The 19,199-nt window shown below is 31.5% G+C and overlaps 1 pseudogene; it reads left to right on the top strand.

Moving 5' to 3' along the window:
• The first annotated feature begins 1,947 nt into the window (after positions 1 to 1,947).
• LOC149544069 (pathogenesis-related protein pseudogene) lies at positions 1,948 to 18,906 on the top strand (annotated as a pseudogene).
• The last annotated feature ends 293 nt before the right edge of the window (positions 18,907 to 19,199 follow it).

The following is a 19,199-nucleotide window of genomic DNA, read 5'->3' as shown; positions in this document are numbered from 1 at the left end:
AATTAAGTTCATAACTTCTTTCCACTAATTTCTCTTAATGACAGAGTCCATGAAGCTTTAGAGTTTATTTTCATTAATGAAACATCTTGCTTTATTGAGAATCAAAAGTAATTTGGATTGGGAGATTTTAATAAAATAATAATAATTTAATATTATTTTTTTAGATTTAAAATCTAAACTAAATATAGTTATTAGATGATTTTTCTAATACTTATGTTAAAATAATCTTTTTATAATATTATTAATATCATGATATTGCTAAATATTTGAATTTAACCTCTGACTGACTTTTCAACCTTTTTGTATTTTGAAGTTAACCCATCATTCTTTTGGCCACTATTTAATTCTTCAAAAACTATTTGAACAATTACAAACAATTATGATGAAAGAAAAAATCCTAATATATTTAAAAGTGATCTATAATATTATCTATCTCTCTCTACACACACACCACCCACAAATATATATATATATATATATATATATATATATATATATATATATATATATATATATATATATATATATATATATATAGACACATCTAAAAAATAGTACTTTATGCACAAATGGACCAATCAACAACCAAGGAAATTAAATAATGATCATCTATTAGTATATATATATATATATATATATATATATATATATATATATATATATATATATATATATATATATAGTCTATTAGTACATGTGTGATCGCCTATTACTGTATGTGCGATCATCTTTTTTAGGACTTTGCCCATAATATAGACATGGTCGACAACTAGCATGTGTGTGTGTGTGTGTGTGTGTGTGTCAATATATATATATACATACATATATATATATATATGTATGTATATATATGTATACATATATATATATATACATACATATATGTATATGTATGTATATATATGTATACATACATATATGTGTATGTATGTATGTATACATACATATATATGTATGTATATATATACATACACATATATGTATGTATACATATATATACATACATACACATATATGTATGTATACATATATATACATACATATACATATATGTATGTATACATATATATATACATACATATATATATATATATATATGTATGTATATATATGTATACATACATATATATGTATATATATATATACATGTATATATATATATGTATGTATACATACATATATATATGTATGTATACATACATATATATATATGTATGTATACATACATATATATATGTATATATGTATATATATATGTATATATATATATTGACACACACACACACACTAGTTGTCGATCATGTCTGTATTATGGGCAAAGTCCTAAAAAAGATGATCGCACATAGATATATTGACACACACACACATGCTAGTTGTCGACCATGTCTGTATTATGGGCAAAGTCCTGAAAAAGATGATCGCACGTACAGTAATAGACGATCACACATGTACTAATAGACTATATATATATATATTGACACACACACACACACATGCTAGTTGTCGACCATGTTTGTATTATGGGCAAAGTCCTAAAAAAGATGACCGCACGTATAGTAATAGGCGATCACACATGTACTAATAAACGATCATTATTTAATCTTCTTGGTTGTTGATTGGTCCATTTGTGCATAAAGTACTATTTTTTAGATGAGCGGCTATTGGGGAGTCCTAGTGGCGAGCATCAAGAAAACATTTTAAAATGACACTTTTAGATCATCTCGAACTTTACAAATTCTACAAAGAGCTTCATAAATGCGGTAAAGCCAAAATGTTAGCATTAAGTTCTTCACTCACATAACAAGCTTCACCAGAAAAACTGATAAATTTTGGCACACAAATTAGAAACAACAGGTGTGTGACGGGGCGATCTTTTCTATATAAATGACTAATGCCTCCTCATCGACACAATCCATCCTTCTTTATACAAACCACACGATATAACAAATGGCAACAGTTCCAGTGTTTGCGCTTCTTCTCGTAGCTGGACTGGCCACCTCTTTATATGCAAGGTACGCTTTATTGATCACATAACATCTATTGCGGGTGGTTAAATAATATAACATCACCAAGGCTAACGATAATATGTATATGTGTTTGTGTTCTATTACAGAGGCGGCAGCGGTTACGTTTAATATAAAGAACCAGTGCAGATACAGAGTCTGGCCGGCGTGGTTACCCGGAGGAGGGAAGCAGCTAGACAAAGGGCAGACGTGGAGCATGGATGTGGCCGCGGGGACAAAGGGGGCGAGATTCTGGGGACGAACCGCCTGCTCTTTCGATGGGAGCGGGAAAGGAAGATGTCAAACCGGTGACTGCACCGGCCAACTGAGCTGCACCGTCTCCGGAGCTGTTCCTGCCACGCTGGCGGAGTATTCACTGAATGGAGACGGCAACAAGGATATCTACGACGTGTCTCTGGTGGATGGCTTCAACGTTCCTCTTTCTATCAACCCCACAAACACACAGTGCACCACCATTTGCAACCCCATTTGCAAATGGTTAGATGAGCTTAAGCTTATCCATCAATTGATGAGCTTAAGGGGCTTTCTAATGAATGGTTCATAAGGCACGACAATTGGTGAAGGTTTAACCATGGAGGAAACTCCATAGTTAAGCGTGCTCAGGCTGGAGTAGCATTGGGATGGGTGATCTCCTAGGAAGTCCTGGTGCTTCACCCCTGTGAGCATCACCTAGATCCAATGAGTGTTAAGTGTTTCATTTATTCTCATGAGAGATGGATTCATGTTGAATCACTACTCATGAAACATGGGTCAATGAGTTTGACTCAAAAATCACACAGTTAAATCTTGATAGCAATATCACAATTTAACTTGCTGTAGAAATTACCTCCTACTTATCAATTGATGAGCTTAAGGGGCTTTCTAATGAATGGTTCATAAGGCACAACACTTGGTGAAGGTTTTGCAAATGGGGTTGCAAGTTTTGGGTTTAACCATGGAGGAAACTCCGTAGTTAAGCGCGCTCAGGTTGGAGTAGTACTGGGATGGGTGACCTCCCGAGAAGTCCCGGTGCTTCACCCTTGTGAGCATCACCTAAATCCAATGAGTGTTAAGTGTTCCATTTATTCTCATGAGAGATGGATTCATGTTGAATCACTAATCATGAAACATGAATCAATGAGTTTGACTCAAAAATCACACAATTAAATCCTGATGGCAATATCACAATTTGACTTGCTGTGGAAATTATCTCCTACTTATCACATGGTTTCTACTCTTTCCATCACTTAATTTTCCCTTGTTCTTTACTACTTAAGGGTTTCCTTTTGGCTTTTGTAATTTTTCAATGAGTGGAGACACAATAGAGTCTAGTGAAATAATCCAATGATATGGAGGTAGATTTATATGAGAGATAATACACCAAGTTACTAAAAGAAACTATATGATTATGACTCATTGATCACATAAGAATTTGAGGATTGATAAAATAATGGTATCTTGTGTCTATAGAAAATTGACATATTTGTATTCTATCTCTTATTTTGATCCATGTGGTCAAAATAAGAGACAGAATAAAAAACCAATAAATATTCCACTGGGATTTCATTCCTTTACATATCATAATGTCCCTTGAATAAGTCAAGCCTCAAATTATAATGATGATAGTAAAATCATCATCATTAGAAAGGAATTCCTACCTCTAGCATGTTCAAATGGCATCATTGATAAGAATTTTAACTTTCATATATACATAATCATTAATCAAACAATAATAAATGTAAGGTTAATAAATAGCAAAGTTCAAAACAAATTAGTGAGCCTATTCCCTTCTTGGTAAATACAAGAGAAAAGAAAATCACCACAAGCCTTAAGCATTTTAAGGCCATTGAATATAAGATTATCTATAGTCAATATAGACTTATACAATCCCTCATGACATTTCACGATGTTTAGAAGGTTTTTTCCAACCAAATCTTCCAATAATTATTTGAAATATCTATTTGTGACTTCAATGTAGATTATGCTTACTTCAACATAGTAGTCTATTAAGGTTCACATAGTGAAAGCCAAAATAGAGATAAAACTACCATTGCAATCACATCTCAACCCCTCATAGAAAGTATGCCATAGATTTCCTTAATCTTCCCCATGACTATTTATTTTCATATATAAAATAGGAGGAACCTTCCAATCAAATAACTCCAAAGACTCTATATTTTTTAGTGGGATGAAATGTCACACATTAGAGGTGTCAATTTATAGAAATTTCATGATGGTCATGCAAAATAGAATTCTTAGAAACCTAAACTAACTCCTTGGATATAGCCACAATTAAGTAGTTCATTAACAAAATAGATTCTATTTAATTTATTTTTCTCTTCTAAAAAGGAATGTATAATTATATTTCCCTATGGTTGGTTTTTAGTTGCAAGGGATTATAATACTTAGAGGGGGGTGAATCAATAATGTACTAATTAAGTGACTTTTCAACCTCTAAATCTTATCACAAGATCAACTATATAGAAGAAAATGGAAAACTGAAACATGTAAGCACATCCAGAAGGTAATAAAATACTTGACATAAAGATTCCATCTCATGGAAACCCAATTTTGATGAAATCCACTCTGGGAATAAACACCTGCAAAATTGTGCACTCTTCTAAAGCATGCCCTATAAGGATCTTAACCCTAGTAGGAGTTTACAAAGACATTATTAGGTTGTATCCAATTAAGGGATTTACCTCTAGCACTATTAGGAGCTTTACCCTATTAGGAGTATTCTAATTAGAGTACTTATAACACTAGCTATAGTTCTACCCTATTAAATGATTTATAATAAAGGACATGTTAGGATCCACTAGTTAATGGATTTTAACTATTGTAACTATGTGGGAATAATAGATAGAGTGATATGGAAAATAGAAACTCTTTGCTAAATTTGGTTCATTGTAATGCACAAAATCACTTCACTTCATACTTGCATACTCCCTTACTTGATAACACCTTCAAATTCATCACCTATTCACGATTAACATACAATTCTTGCAACATTTCCAAATAAATATTGTTCATCAAGCCCTTAAGCCTTTCACCACCTTAATATTTCACTTACAATTTTTAATATCAATTTCAAACATCATGCTACCATATGATGTTCCTACTCACACATATCAAAGTACAAAACAAATTTCCTATACCATGTCATCCCACACTTAGATTTACATTTGAATTAACAAATAATAGTCAAACACATTTTGATCAAACAAATTCTTCTTCTAGAATCTTCAAGATATGCCTGCATCAAACAATAAAAAGTCATAATTACCACTAATCAACTAAGTGCAAGAAGTTGTGCCTCACTTTTAGAAAAAATACAAATGCATCACTCTTGATCCTATACCAACAATTGCTAAAGACCTTCAATGAAGAAAAACCCAAAAGAAAATGCTAGTGGTATGCCAATTGAAGTAGAGAGTTGTCCCACAGAAAGCCAAGAAAAGATCACGAATATTTTCAACATCTTTTAATATATGAGACAATAATCACTGCTAAAATATTTACCCATATTATCGTGCTAAGACTTCCTTACAAGTAATTGGGAGTCATTTTAGCAATATACTATCGGTACCTAAAATGTCAGATAATTGTAGCATAAGGAGCGATGACATAATCATGAGTCATGAATTAATCATTAGTTAACTTTTTAGCATTGATAACAGTACCAAGAAAGCATGGTAAAGGTTCCATATATAGGTTTTCCTTCTTGACAAACTTGATTGAAAATAGTCGAACTTACTGAGAATGAGATACCTCCCACTCTGAATTCTAACAATAATTCAGAGTAATCACTAAACATTTAGTGACGATTTCTAATTACAATACATAGAGTAATCACTAATACATTTAGTGACGATTTCTAATTACAATTTGTAATGGAGAAGCACATCCTGTAATTTTGTAGTTTTTAAAAAAAAATTGCCAGCATTAGTCATAATTCTGATGATAAATTTTTGAGGATGTTGGAATTTAGATGAATACTTCGTAACTTTTATAATTTTCAAAACTTCAACGTACACGAGGAATATTTGAATAATGAAAAAGAAATCATAGTTACAATTTGATCATTCACTAATGACAAGAAGACATTTATGATCTTCAAGTAAGTTTGAAGATTGTTATTGATACGTCTGGCAAGGTGTGCCGTGAAGATTGCTAGGTTTGGTTGGAAAATTTGTATATGATTTTGGCCTGGTAATATTAATTCATATACTAGCTTTAATTAAGGTTTATACATATTATCAAAACTATAAAATCATGAATTTGATAAGTGATTGTATAGGCATTCTTATTGAGAATCATATAATTATAAGATAAGAAGTTCTTGATTCAGGTGAATTCAAATTTAAATTGAAGGTTCATAATCAATTATCTACATAATTTCATTGTCTCTAAAATTGACCTATTATAGTCAAGGAAAAGGATACCCTATAGGGTTTTGGGTCCAACTATTCTAAAAATTTATATTCTACTTGTTCCAAGATTGTTACCAAAGACTCTGATTTCTAATACATGGTTTCTGCTCTAGTAATCATTGGTTGAATTAAGTGTTTCGGAACACAGAGAAAGTTTAGTTCCTTTCCTTCACCTACTCTCTTCCTTATAACTAAGTTGGGAAGGTATCAATAATTAGTTATTTCCTCATGAATGAAAGGAAAGAACCTTATCCTCCATGTTACATACTTTCTTGGTTTAGAAACAACTATAGGTAGGACAAATCCATTTCTTGCAATTTTTTTGTCGTAATTATGTGGTATTTATAGGCATACAAAAGAGGGAATCTCCAAACATTTATGGTTATAAAATACCATATGTTGTCTTCAAAGATTCTATTTTGCAAAGAAATGCTCACCAGTAGAGGCTCTAGAATAGGATTTTACATCTCCAAATTGGGCTTTTCTTGAAACTTCTTTAAGGGCTCATTTGGTTCTAAAATAGGAGTAGAGGAATAGGTTTTTCTTATACTTGGTTTGTTATTATGGAATAGAAAATAGGAATACATATTCCTTTTTTTTTTTTTGGTTGTACAAAGATAAAATTGGGATTACAGTTGAAGCCTCTCTTAACTCTCTAGATTCATATATAAATAGATGCTAAAATATCCTTCTGCATTCCCATGATTGTTTATCTTTCTCACTTATGTTATGTGATATATGGAAATATTGAATGTATAATAGGTGGAGGGGCTAATGAATTAAAACTACCCAATGTCCTACTAACACCATGAAAATGTCTATATGCCTATCACTAAACATGGAAATCTTCATCCTTCCTTGATTATAGTCAACTATATCTCTATGTTTAGATGGTGTTCTATATTGATACAATGTTAGCATCAATGTTGATGGTATTCCTTTGGGGGAGTATCATAAGAATTGCTAGAATATATTGGGATATTGTTATAATGATTGGCATGTTGCATTCATGATTATGTTTGTCATTGATGTCAACATAGTATTGTTTATGTAAAGATTGGCAAAGTAACAAACAAAGAACAAGGTCATATGAACTATATATTAATGATGAGATCAAGTGTGGTTAAGGATGTTTTCTAAATTTAATCATGATGAAGTGGACAAGTGCACATTGTGAGAGGTGAATACATGCAACAACTATTCAATAATTATAGAGGACAATGTGCATACAAAGTATCTATCAAGTAGTTTTTGATGTTTGGATTGTATCTCTTAACAACCCTATAGAATCGTGATGAGAAAAGTTAGACAGTAACACCAGACAACTTGATGATGATGTTAGAAAGTGCATGAGGTCAGAGGTCACATGTGTGAAAAGTTATATTTACTATGAGTCTACAATGTTTTGTAATTGCAAAAAGTTTTAATGAAGTATAATATCTTAATGAGGACCTATTATAATTAACTAGGAAAGCCTCAAGGCCAACTCAATGAATTATTTTGAGGATATGGTATAAAGAAATGTTAGTATCCTTTTCGTAAATTGTACAAGTGATGCAAATGAATGTCTAAGTGTGAATTGTGAAAGCGATATGTGATGTTGGTAAATGCAAGTAAGAAATCAAAGCAATCAATATGATGTGAGTTCAAAGATTTGGTATTGAGATCTAAAGAGGTTTTGTTTGTTCAATTGGATAGAGGATAAATTGAAGTTATTTCATTTCTATTATTTTTGCAAGGAATAATACAGAGATTAGTTGGATAGTATTTTTGATGGTCTTTCCATGAAGCTATTTGGACAATGGATCATTCTACCTTCTACAACTCCTAACATGGTTGGAATATCCTAACAAGGATTCAAATTCTCCTAGCAAGGAATGATATGTACTGAACATATTTCATTGGTTCCTAATAGAATCCATCCTCTTACAAGGAACTTTTATATTAGTACATCATTTTGTGGGTACAATCTCCACTGGGGTTTTGCCTCTAATCAAGGGTTTCCCTAGTTAACATATCTGGTGTTATTGTGTATGTGTATCTTCTTATGGTTGTTGGTTATATTGTTCACATGGTGAAGGATTAATAGAGTTGATAAATGTTTTAATAGTTGGATAATCAATTTACCCCCCCAACCACAACCCCCCCCCCAATTATCTTTGTGGACTTTACTTTCTAACAATAGGTTTTAGAGCATCAGGTCCTTGAAGGAAAATCTTAATAGCTTAAGGAGATCAATGATTGGTCATTTCAAAAAAGAAAATCTTAAATTCAATGGAGTTAACTATGATAGTTGGCAAGAGAAGATGATGACTCATCTACTATGTATGAGGCCAAGATATTGGTCAAAGAAAAATAATAGAAAATATGTTGTGGAAGATAGAAAACTTGAGCAATGTAGTGGAATTGGAAGATATCTATTTATGTGTAATATGCCTGCCAAAGAAGCATTATTCAACTCTTCTTGAAAATGAATATAGTCAAGTAAAATCCTTAGAGACATCTCATGAAATTTAGAAGGCTTTAAAATCTACATTTGAAGGTGATGTACATTCTAAGAGAATTAGATTATAGAATTGGATATATTTTTTCAAGATGCTAAAATGATGGAAGATGAATATTTAAGAAGCTATATAGGTAGAATATCAAAAAAAAATGTAGAAATTAAGTATTAAAAAGGATCTAAAGATGAAGATAAGATTGTATAGAATATTTTGAAAACTTTGACAACACCATTTAGGAAAACAACATAGATGATTGAGAAAGTGATACCTTGCACTAAGAAGTTTATCAAAGAGAGACTTCATGGACTATTGGAAGTAGTAGAAGTGAGCTTGAGATCTCTACATTTTGTTTCTATGCCCTTGGTGAAGATTAGCGGAGATCTAGCATTTCATTTTCATGCCCTTGTGATTGTTGCATTTCATTGTTGTGCCCATGTGATCTCTGCATTTCATTCTTGTTCCTTTGCTTTTCAATTTAATTTCCATGTTGTACCGTTGTGATCTTTGTGCCCTTGATCTGTAATTTTCTTTAACGAGAGAAGAGGTACCTATGTAAATGTTCTTTACTTTTCCTTTTAAACTTTTATCTCTTTATATTTCCCCTAGAAGTGATTAGAGATCCTTCTCTTTATGTATATGCATATCGTCACAGACCCGCAAAACCAAATATGAAAACTCAATTGAAGGAAAAGAATAGAAACAAACTCTAGTGTTAGAGTCACAAATTCACATTGTTTGATGAATTTAGATGGGTAACCAACTCAGATACTTGTCCTACTTTCTAGAAAAATTGGCTTAAGGTTAGGATTTGGACTCAAGAATTATCTCCCCACTTATACCTTTTAGATACTATGATAGGGTATGCTCATCCTAGCAATTCAAGGAGGTTGATACCTAGTACCTGGTATCTACATAAAATTCACACATGTACATACTCATATATTCTAAACTAAATAGATAATGGTGGGAAGTGCTACATCATGTAGATCCTGACTAGCAAGTGAGTATGAATCCCTCCCTCAACCACATCAAAAATGCCATATATAAAGTAAAACATACATGTACATGATAAACATGCAAGTATGGGGTAGGTATCCATAAAACATGTATATAAATAATCCATATACTATCATCATGAGATAACTAAAAATACTATATGAACATACATGTATCATCATTGAAATAATCATGAACACATGAAATAATTAACTCATCACATATATAAACTAATTATGAAATAACATCTAATCAATCCGGTAACCAAGTATCGATAATCATAAGACATAACCATCAAACTAGCCTGAAAGAATTGAAAGAAAGTGATGATGAGATAGGATTTATAGCTATTAAAGAAGTCAGAGAAGAGAAATCCCTAGTTTCATAGGTTGAAAAGAAAGTTGATTGTATCATAGATAGTGTATGTTTTCGTCATATGACTGGTGACACGAATAAATTTTTTAAAGTTTAGTAGTCATGATGGAGTGACTGTCAGAGTTAGTAACAATGTAGCTTGTCATATCAAGGGAATTGGATCTATTACTCATGAAGGAAAGACTAACACTGATAATGTCTATATTGTTGTTGGATTAAAAATAACCTATTGAGTTTTGCATAGTTGGTTGATAAGATATATCACTTTAAATTCATAGAGAAGACGTGCATTATCAAGAATAAAGGTTATAAGTTGATTGGCATTCGTACAAGATATAAAGATAATGTTTTTCAATTGAACCCTACAAAAATGACATTTTTGGTTGTAAAAGTGGATAAAATTTGGTTATGGGATATAATATTTTGTCATATAAACTTTGATAATATTGTGAAGGCTAGTAGTACATTTTCTATCAGAGATTTACCTCAAATTGTGAATCCTACTAATGTTCATAGTGCAAATAATGTGTTATGGCTAAGTAGAAGAAAGTTTCCTTTCCTATTAAGAAGTTCTCTACTACTGTGAAATAGGAGATGGTTCACATAGATCTGAGTGGTCATACTAGAAAAAGAGGATTCTATGGAGAAAGGTACTTAATGATTTTTTTTGGTGATTTTACTAAGATGATGTTGGTATCTTTCCTTAAAGAAAATTTAGAGGCATTTTGAGAAGATCAATTTTTTAAAAATAGAGTTGAGAATGAATCTTGCATGAAGGTTAAATGTTTAAGATCAGATAGAGGTGGAGAATTTACCTTGAATGAGTTTAACACCTTTTGTGAAGTGAATGACATTAAGAAACAACTATTAGCACCTAAGACTCCTGAAAATATATAATTGTGGAAAGATGAAAAAGGTCTATAACAAAAGCAAAAAGAGCCATGATTCTTGAGAATGATGTATCAAAGACCATTTGGAGAGTAGTAGTCAATATAATAGTTACACAATGAATTGAGTGTAGATTAGAAAAGGTACAAATAGGACTCCCTATGAATTATGGTTTAGGCATGCACCCTTAGTGAATTATTTCAGATGTTTGGAAAGTAATTGTTACATAAAGAGAGATGATGATATTGGTAAGTTTGATGCAAAAAGTGACATAGGTATGTTCCTTAGTTATTCATTGAAAAGAAAATCTTATAGATGTTTTAATAAAACAAATGTGACTATTGTTGAGTGCACAAATGTAAAAGTGGATGAAAAGTTTGGAATCAAATTAGGAAAGAATGCTAGATCATAATTTTGATAAATATTGAAACTTTCTTTGAGACTAAAATGATTTTCATAATGATGTTCATGTTGTTGAATAGAGAAGAACCAAGATCTATACCTAGGGAAGAAGTAAGAATTGAGTTAGTGATACCTACACAGAATTGAGTTAGTGATGCCTACACCTAACGAGAATTTGACAAAGAATAACCTTGCTAATCTGATTATTGGAAGCAAAGAAAAAGGTGTTATGACAAGAAATAGAGTACATGAGTAATTTTGTTTGATTTCTCAAGTTGAACCAAAGAGTGCAAATGAGGCATGTAAGGATGGTCATTGGATTCAAGCAATGAAGGAAGAACTAGATTGGATTATGAAGAATGAGACATGAGAATTGGCTCCTAGACCTAAAGATAAGAATGTTATAGGAACTAAATGGGTTTTTGGAAATAAGATGAATGAACAAGGTGAGGTTGTGAGAAATAAAGAAATACTGGTATGTAAAATATATTCATAGCAAGAAGGTATACACTATGAAGAAACACTTTCCCATGTTGCTAAAATTGAAGTAGTACAAATGTTCTTGGCTTATGTAGTAGTACGAAGTTCCAAGTGTATTAGATGGATGAAAATTCAATATTTCTGAATAAAGAACTTGAAGAAGTCTACATTGAGTAGCCTGAATGGTTTCCTTTGACTGAAGAATATAGTATGGTATGCAAATTGAAGAAAGCATTGTATGGTTTAGAGCAAGAACCTAGAACATGGTATGTGAGGTTGGACAAATATTTGGCAAAGTTGGGATTTGCTAAAGGTATGACAAATAGTAATTTTTATTTGAAAGAAATTAAGAATGGATGTTGATCATTGTGATATTTGTGGATGACATAATATTTGGAGGTTATGATGAAGCAAGTGAAAAACTTGTTGATAAAATAAAGAATGAATTTGAGATGAATATGATTGATGAGATGAAATATTTCTTAGGTCTATAGATTTTGTAGAACAGTGATGGTATTTTCTTATCATAGACTAAGTACTTGAAAGGCTCATTGAAAAGATTTCACTTAGGAATTTGTAATCTTGATGGAACACCTATGATAGTTGGTCACAAGTTATCTAGAAAAGATGAGACACGTATAGTTGAGCATAAGAAGTACAAATTCATGATTGGAGGTTTGCAATATCTAACTCACACAAGGCAAAATATAGAAAATGCAAATTGTATAGTAGAAATATTTCAAAAAGGCCCTAAGGAAGCACATTATGTAGTAGTAAAGAGAATATTCTGATGTTTCAAGTGTGCATCTGACTTTAGATTGCATGGTATGATAGATCAAGTGACTTTACTTTGTGTGCATATACTAACATGGATTAGGAAGGTAGTATGAATGATAGAAAGAATACAAGTGGTGGAGAATTTTTGCTTCAAGAAAGAATCATTTCTTGGCTAAGGAAGAATCATTTCTTTGCTAAGAAAGAAAGAAGACTATATCTCACAGAGTACAAAAAAATTGGAGTATGTAGTAGAAACAAATAATTGTAATTAGATCATGTGGATGAAATAGATGTTGAAGGATATTAAACAAGAGTTTTGAAAACCTATCATCACACATTGTGATAACACGAGTACACTAAGTATGTCTACTTGAATCCTATCTTTCATTCTCAGACTAAGCATATATCCATCAAGTATCATGTTTTTTGGGAGAGAAATTTGCAAAGAAAGAAACCATAATTGAGGATATGAATAAAAAAGAGCATATTGCAGATATTTGTATGAAGCATTTTCCTAAGGATATATTTTAGTCTTTGTGTGGTATGCTTGGGGTTATACCCTTGCCTACTTTTGACTAAATGATCTGGAGAGTGTATCAATCTAGTGGAATAGAGCACTATTTTTTATTTGGACTAAATGTTGAGACTTCATAAATGGAGGATTATCTATGATGAATAGAGTCATCAAGGAATCTTGGTAGTTGGTATAGAACAGTGTCTTTGGACACTTGAGTTGGTTGAAGAATTTGTGAAGATGATTGAAATAATGAATCCCTCTTCATTGGTGTCAATGGGTGAGATGATCGTATGATAAACATCTTTTGATACTATGAGGAGATGTGTAATAAATAGGGAGAGATGTACAAAAGAAAGATGAGAAGCCTAATGAGTTATATCAATAGAGGACAAGTGTGAACAGTTGATTCCCATCTATGCAAGAATGAGGAAGCACAAATGGAGATTTGTTTCTGTGAGTTTAAGATTTGATTGATGGATAGTTGAATAGAAAAGAGTAGCTACAATAACAATGATTGATTTAGTATTCTTGGAACTTAGATACTTTTCATCTATGTATCCATTAATGCCAAAGGGGAGATTTTTAGCATGATTAATATGTTGCATTCATTATTGTGCCTATCACTGATGACAACATAATATTGTTTCTGTAAAGACTGGCAAAGTAACAAACAAAGAATGAGGTTGTACAGACTATGCATTAATGATGAGTTCCAGTGTAGTTAAGGATATGTTCTACATTGAATCCTAATGAAGTGGACAAGTGTGTGTAAAGAGTTCAAGACATGTGAGAGGTTTTCAAGAATTACATAGGACACTGTGTAGACATAGTACCTGAGAAGTAGTTTATGATGTTTCGATTGTTATCTCTTAACATGGATAGAATTGTCATGAGAAAAGTTAGACAATGATAGTAGAAGCTTGATGATGACATCAGAAAGTGCACGAGTTTAGAGGTTGCACGAGTGAAACATTTTTATTTACCATGAGAAAACAATGTTTTTTAATTACAAAAAGATGTAATGAATTGTAATATCTTAATGAGGTCCTATTATAATTAACTCATAAAGCCTCAAGGCCATATTAGTGAATTACTTTTAGAATATAGTATAAATGAAGGTTATTTTCCTTGTGGTAAACTGTACAAGTGATGCAAATGAATGAGTAAGTGTGAATTGTTAAAGTGATATGTGAAGTTGGTAAATGTGAGTAAGTGATCAAAGAGATCAGTGTAATGTGAGTTCAAAGATCTAGTTTGAGACCTAAAGAGGTTTCTTCCAATCAAGAGGATAGAAAATAAGTAAAAGTTATTTCATTTCTAATATTCTGCAAGAAATTATACAAAGATCAACTGGACAGTGTGTTTGGTGGTCTTTCCCTGAAGCTATCTCGATAGTGGGTCCTTCTACCTTCTACAACTCCTAACAAGGATTCAAAGTCTCCTAATAGGAACTAATATATACTAAATTTATTTCATTGTCCCCTAACAAATTCCATCCTCTTACAAGGAACTTTTATATTAGTACATCATTTTGTGTGTACCATCCCCACCATGGTTTTCCCTCTAATGAAGGCTTTCCCTAGTTAACATATCTTGTGTTATTGTGTATGTGTATTGTTTTATGTTTGCTAGTAATACTATTCACATGGTAAAGGATTAATAAGGTTGATAAAAATTCTAATAGCTGGATAACTAATTCAGCCCCCCTCTCTTAGTTATCTTGGTGGAATCTACTTTCTAACATACAAAATTGGAGGTAATTATATACTAGTATACAAACTGATATGTGTGGACTGGGTGTTCTCTCTGGACCTTATACAAGTAATGTTTGATTCACATATCTAGCATATATTCCATAATTTCTACAATTGTTATATGTCATTTGTGATTGTTGTCTACAACTCTCAACTATTGAATATATCATCATGCAAATTTTGTACACCCCATACCTTCAACATAGTACATGAACTCTTATTAATATAGTTAAACTTTATTGTCTCTTTTCTCTGAACTTCATAGCCTAGTTATGACAAATATGCTTCATCTGATATTGTTAGAATTATAGTTGAAAAAATATCAACATAGTGTTGTGTCACTGGACCCTCCATTATTACCTTCTAACTATAGCTACATATGGTGGTCTGGTAATGCTTTTTAAATATGAACATGTTTTCCTCTTAGAAAATCCATTTATAAATAGACGTGTTGTCTCATTTATCAAATTATTTTACTTGCAATATCTTTTCAATTCCTTTCTCAAAAGATGTTTGGATCACTAAACAAATTGGATTGTAGTATATTGCATCTAAACATACTTTATTCTTGAACAGCCTTAGTTTTCATTTTATAGAATTTCTTCACTTATAATTAGTCATAATAGTGGAGGTCTATCTAGTGTAGATACATTGATGGTAGGAATTAAGAGAACACTAGTTTTGCATGAATTGATATTCCAATTAAACACTATTTGTTGCTACTTGTATCTTTATAAATAAACACTATATAACACTTTGAAGAAATAACATATATATTTTAAAATATAAAAGGTGAAAGAAGTCAAAATGGAGAAGTTATTATCTAAAAATAACCTTTGGATTGACTTGATTATAAAAGGGGGATTAATTTTGTTGGTCCTACTATTTATTAATGGAATGAGTCTAAATTTGACAAGTTGAAGATCCTTATTCAAAATAGGTCAAATATTTTGTTTCAAAGAAAGTAGTGTTAACTAAATTAACTCATCATACATGTACAACAAGAGAGAAATTTATAGAATACATTGAAAAAATTAATAAGTATAGAAGATATAGTTTCCCTTTCAAAATATAAACTTAATATTTCCATGTCTACAAAACAAGGCTTCATCCTCAAACTCTTCTTGACATCCATGTATTCTTTGATACATATATGGTAACATGTATATTTGTATATCTCAACACTAGGATCAAATTATTAAAATTTTAACTGGATAGGAATGAAATTCAATATTGTTTGCATCTCCTTGTAGACTTTCATTGCCATTTTAGAATTAGTTATTATAGGATGACCTTATTGGGGAGATAGAGGTCCTAGTTTTTTCCAAATAAGCTCAAGCAAGATGTAACTGTTGCATTGAGTAATTTCTCTATGAGTAAAAGATGAGACAATGATGCATTTTCCTTAACCTCTAAGGGCAATGATTGAGTGACTATAAATCTTTTACATGTATCATATAAATGCATGTGGAATTTTATTCTCTATTATGGATGAGTATGGTGTTATTGTTAGAGTAATTTTTTTTAAAACTTAAATGTTCAATTAAGTTACCTTTTATTCATTCTTAAGATTTCACTTTATACATTGTCATAGTTAATAATTATTTTAATTATTAAATGTTTACCTTTTAGGGTTTCTCATTTTGTGCTTTGATCTACTTTTATAAGGATTGATCCTTTCTATTTAGTAATTCAAATACATTATCTAGCAAATAAACATTTCCTATTTTTAGAGCCATCTTCTTGGTCTTTGCTCCATTCTTTCTTGTCACAAGCTATTTTTTAGACACATCATTCTTGGGCTCTATGAAGCTATTTTTGACAACTTCTACAAGGTATTAGAGCATGGATATGTTGCTTCATGTTCTTATTTATTGAATAATTTTGTAGCTTTAAGGGTTTGAATGTTTTAGAGGTTTTTTTATTGGATCTGGAGGTGCACCCTTTTTCGAAGTACCTTGGGCCAAAATGGACCTCACGGATGGATTCAAGGATCAAATTCCACCTCTTCATCAAAAGAGGTATCTACATAGTAGTCCTTGACATTTTTGTTAAATTTGATGCCAATTTTGGCCATTCTTTTTTGCTTAATATTTAGAGCCTTAGCATAATACATAACTAAGAGGATTGAGCCCTCATAGAGTTCAAGAAATGACACACTTTTATCATGGGTTATAATAATATTCTTCTAAAGTGATGCCAAATATAAAGGAAAAGAGATATAATTTCTATGCTAAAACTAATTCAAAATAATAATAAAATGATGGATAAGATGCTATAGTATTTACCACCCAGGGTGTGGTTTCATATAATAACCTCAGTAACACTTGTCATGGATTTGGAAGTGAAGTTCTATCCTAGCCACCACCTATATTCTTTCACACTTTTTCCCTATATTTTGATCAGATGAACATCTCCACCACTTTCATAGCATATTTTTTATCCCTATAGAAGTTAGTTCTCTTAATAAAGGTATTGAAGTCCTTGGCTCCAAACTCTACTTTTACATCTAGCTCAAGTTTATAAACACAAAGCACTCTATTATTTCACTAATGAAAAAAAGCCCTGACTACAAGGACATCAATACCATGAAGCTACTCAATATACCTTGTCAATTTTCCCACAAAGAGATAAATCATAAGTGCTTCCATATTTTTCTATTTATCATTAATAATGGGCTCAAGATGGGTTTAGTCAGCTCTCATTCTCGAGGTATCCTAATCCCTAACTGGATGAGGTGCAAATAGAGAAGAGCTTCTAAGTAAAGAAATCGCAATGAAAAGAAGAGGTACCATAAGGCTCATGTTTTTTCACATAAATGATATCTTCCCAAGGACATCAATTGCTACATCATCCTCCATCATTTCTAGAGCCATATTGCACATAAAACACATTATAATTATTATGAAGTAACATATTAATATCAACTCAGATCTAGTCATTAACCCACCACTCATTCTTATCTATCCAATGCAAAAAATTGTTTAATCCATCCAAAATATAGTTGCCTTCACGATACATATGTGAGACCATAAAATCATCAAAGTTTCTTAGTAAATTGAGGAAATCTTTAATGAGGGGTTTAATGGTCTAATTAGGAGGGATACTTCCTTAAAGCTCTTCCATCTCAAAACAACATTTTTGTTCAAAGAAATTTATTTTTAATACAGACAACAATTCTAAATGTGAAAAATATAAACACTTATAAAATTCATATTGTTATGGTATCCTTGTAAACATAGAGTATAGGGTGAAGGGTGATTCTAAAAATATTTGGGTGCATGTACACCATCTTTTACAAAAATTATCATGATTGAAATCTATCTAAAGTTTTTTTTTTAAATACATAATGCATATATTTCTGTAAGAAAAAAAAAAACTTCATTTCAATAAGATGGTCCTAACAATATTTTTATAACTTTAAATATATTTTTTTTAATAAATATTTATATAATTATAATATAGACTTAAAAATCAAATTACGAAATAGCACATTGAAATTTAAAATATAGAGAATAGATAGACATTTGAAGTATTCATTAATATTTCCTCGTAATACTATAATGTACGTGACTTATGCTTCCCTCACTACTGGGGAGATGAAGGAATGTTTTGGTAATAAGTGGTGAGATTTGCAGCTGGCAACAACCACCGGCGTCAACATGCAGATGACACTACTTAGTAGTATATTATTCGATACACAAATATAATCCTATGTATATATCCAGGGACAGAACACAGTGCTGTAGTCTGTGCCAGAGGCGCAAGCGAAAGTAGCTGTGTCATTTTTAAATTTGTCTATCTATAGTTACAGGCACGTATGACCACTCGAGCTACAAGAAGCGCACGATGTTTGCCATCGTACAGTCTGGATTGAATGAGAAGCCGTATATGCTTACACAACATTGGGTCAGCATTCAAACATTTCTCTGGAAGCTTTCAGATTTTAATGTGCAAATATATTTTCTATTGAATATCGACTTTCTTCACTCTAACAATGAATCATGCATAAGAATTCTGACTTTGGTGCATTCTGATGACGAAATAGAATAGTATAGTTCAAATATAGA

This window comes from Cupressus sempervirens, chromosome 8, assembly GCF_028749045.1.
Source record: "Cupressus sempervirens isolate cs-2001-9-10 chromosome 8, ASM2874904v1, whole genome shotgun sequence".
NCBI classification, from domain to species: Eukaryota; Viridiplantae; Streptophyta; class Pinopsida; order Cupressales; family Cupressaceae; genus Cupressus; species Cupressus sempervirens.
Note: the sequence above shows the minus strand (reverse complement) of the source record. Positions and strands in the feature narration are given on the sequence as shown.